This window comes from Microtus ochrogaster, linkage group LG1, assembly GCF_000317375.1.
Source record: "Microtus ochrogaster isolate Prairie Vole_2 linkage group LG1, MicOch1.0, whole genome shotgun sequence".
Lineage (NCBI taxonomy): Eukaryota > Metazoa > Chordata > Mammalia > Rodentia > Cricetidae > Microtus > Microtus ochrogaster.
The window spans coordinates 2,117,442-2,121,128 of record NC_022027.1 but is presented as its reverse complement, the minus strand read 5'-3'; positions in this window follow the sequence as shown (position 1 = coordinate 2,121,128).

The window sequence follows — 3,687 nt, the reverse complement described above, 5'->3', positions numbered from 1 at the left end:
TGGAACCCTGACCTTTCCCCCCAAGTCTACAGACCACTTTCTTTTTATTTATTTATTTTTATTTATTTTATTTTTTTATTTATTAAAGATTTCTGTCTCTTCTCCGCCACCGCCTCCCATATCCCTTCCCCTCCCCCAATCAACTCCCCCTCTCTCAGCAGCCCTAAGAGCAGACCGGGTTCCCTGCCCTGTGGGAAGTCCAAGGACCTCCCACCTCCTTCCAGGTCTAGTAAGGCGAACATCCAAACAGCCTAGGCTTCCACAAAGTCCTTACGTGCAGTGGATCAAAACCCAGTGCCATTGTTCTTGACTTCTCAGCAGTGTACAGACCACTTTCGATCTCTCCGTGTGGAGTCTGTGATGGTGCTGAAGCAGCGGCTCACAGCAGTGACAATGGCAGGAAGAGCCCGTGTCCAGCTGCTTTACTGCTGTGCTCCACTGCTGTGGGGAGGAATTCCATCCCGTGTCCTGCTTGCAGGCCTTCCACTGAGGAGTCCTTAAAGCCATGCTAATGTGTGACTGCTGTGTTCAGTCTGGCACACTACATGATTCCTGGCTCAGGTAAGGGAGCCCATGTGTGAATGTTTCCATCTGGAGTAATTTCTGACTTAAAGAAGTCATTTAAGTTCAAGTTTTCCTGCTCTGCTTTTTCCAGTAACCTTAGGGGCTGTGAGTAATGTCCGCGTTTGTCCTTAGAAAGAGTATTTTTGCCCAGATAAAACAGCATGTTTTTCTATTAAGATATGAACTGGCTTACGCCAGCCCGAGGTACTCCCCGCTAGAGATTAGAAGTTGTTTAGCTGAATAGATAACTCAACTGCTTGAGCTTCCTCCCAAGGATAGTGCAGGGAGGTGGTCAGCTGACTGGACTGCCCTTTCTTCTGCCTTCTGACTGTATTTAGTATGGATGCTGGTTGAGAAACAAACTCGGGGCTGTTGGTATTTACCTTCGGTCCTCTACCTAGGATAGACCTATGTTTCTGTCTTCATTTCTCTTAATCTGCTATTTCCTATGACCTTGTGCCCCCTCCCAGGTATCCCTTGCTGATTCCTGTCAGAGTGGGCTCTGATACCCGGGTAATCTAGTTTTCCAAGGAATCTCATTTGCCCCTGAACTTGGAAAATGGCAGCATGCTAGTGCTGATTACCGAAGTGCTTGAACAGTCATTGACAGCCCCTGGAGGGGTTAGAGGTGCACGTGGTATGTTGTCACAGCACGTAAACAATTCTTTAAAAGATTGGAATGCAGAAGGTGATAGGTGACTGAAGATGGCTTCCCCTTCCCAGATGACCCTGATGGGGCCAAAAATCTTCACTTTCAACTCTCTGAGCAGCTGACAGCTTTAAAATTATGCTTCTTGACAGAGGTTTCTGTTCTGCCCAACCCTACAGCTGTTTGTCCCCAAAGAAACACACAGAATTCTACTTTAATTATAAACTGTTTGGCCTATTAGCTCAGGCTTCTTATTAACTCTTACAGCCTACAGTCACCCATATTTCTTGTCTGCCTTAGCCACGTGGCTTGACACCTTTTATCAGTGAGGCATTCTTGTTTCCTCTGTGTCTGGGTGAGGCCTACAGACTCTTTCTTTTTCCCAGAATTCTCCTGTTCTCATTGCCGTGCCTCTGCTTCCAGCATTTTATTAAAACAATATAACTGACAAATCCTTACAGGGTACAAGAACATTGTCCCACAGCACTTCCCCCCCTGTTTGTTTTTTTGTTTTTTCAAAACAAGACCTCTGTGTGTTTCTTTGGAAATGAATAGGTGCGGGATTGGGTAGGACAGAAACCTCTGTCTACAACTGGCACCAACGTGAACAACTGCATTCACATAAAACCCGAGAAACTGGGGAAATAATTCTAGATACAAAAGAACAGAGTTAAACATGGCTTCTTGGTAGCAGCATTTTCTCAGGTGGGCTCTATTTGCTACAGGCAAGTGTGTCTCACTTAAGAGAGCCTAACACAGATAAGAATTATGGGCTAATGTAAGATGTAAGAGTTAATAAGAAGACTGAGCTAGAAGCCGGGCGGTGGTGGTGCACGCCTTTAATCCCAGCACTTGGGAGGCAGAGGCAGGCGGATCTTTGTGAGTTTGAGACCAGCCTGGTCTACAAGAGCTAGTTCCAGGACAGGCTCCAAAACCACAGAGAAACCCTGTCTCGAAAAACCAAAAAAAAAAAAAAAAAAAAAAAAAAAAAAAAAAAAGAAGCCTGAGCTAATAGGACAACCAGTTTATAATTAATATAGACCTCTGTGTGTTTCTTTGGGACTGAACGGCTGCGGGACCAGGTAGGAGAGAAACATCTGTCAACAGCTTATGTTTGTTTACATCATCTTACTTGTGAACACAAAGACAGCCATGATGACCAAGACCAGGAATTCTATAGTGACTCTTGTTCTTTTTGAGGGTGCATTGAGTAGGTGTGCTTTGGCTGCCATGTTTTCAACATTAGAAAAGTAAAGTTGAATGGGCGGTGGTGGCGCACGCCTTTAATCTCAGCACTCGGGAGGCAGAGGCAGACGGATCTCTGTGAGTTGCTGCTCTTGCAGAGGACCCATCCTGGCTCCCATCATACTGTTTGTTTGGCTCACATGCCTATAACTCCAACAGACCTGAGCCTTTCTGGTCACAGAGATGGAAGCCAGTGTATACATTCATGCAGGAATGTACAAACAAACATAAAATAAAAAAATAAAGCTCAATAAAGAAATTGAAAAGAAGTATGAGGGACTGTTCAGACAATATTAAAAAGAAGCATGTTGTGAATGAGATACATTTACTTGAGGTCTAGAAGACATTGTGTTCTATTTACCTATCAATCAGCTTGTGATATTTAGTGTACATGCTACATAAAGTTTATAAATATGGCCTGGTATGGTGACTTATGATTTTATCTCAACCCTTATGGGGCAGAGGCAAATGAATCAGTGACTATGAGTGCAGAGAGGACTGCACAGTGAGACCTGTTCTTAAAAATAAACATAAATATGTAAGGAATGTAGGTGACAAATAGGAATTCCTTGTCATAGGGAATTTACTCTTTTGAATGTAGTTCTTAAACATCACCTGTATATCATGTGAATTTATTTTTCTCGTATAAATGATCCTCATAATTATTTGAATGCTTTTATGATGATAAAAGAATCAACTTTAAAACATCTGCAAAGATAAACTTGTTAATTTAAAACTGCAGAGGTTTAATACTTGCCATTTTGGCTGGATGGTGGCTCAGCTGTTAGGAGCACACACTGCTGTTACAGAGAACTCAAGCTGCACTCAGCGCCTGTGTCGGGCAGACATGGGGAGACTTGAATCAAAAAAAAAAAAAAGGTAAGCATATCTATTAATTCAAGATTTTTTTTGACACAGGGTCTTTTTTCCGTGTGTAGCCTTGGCTGATGTTGCACCTGCTTTGTAGACCAGGCTGGCCTTGAACTAACAGAGATCAAACTCCTTTACGTTTTAAATGCTGGGATTAAAGGCTTGAGCCACTACCACCCAGGTTCTTGAAGGGTTTTTGGTGTTATTGTTTCTTTTTTTGAGAAAAGCTTTCACTGTGGATACCCAGGCGGCCTGGAACTCACTATGTGGGTCAGGTTGGCCTCAGACTCACAGATGTGTCCTCCCTGAAACAGCGGACAAGCGAATACCAGCGGAAACAGTGGACAAGCGAATACCAG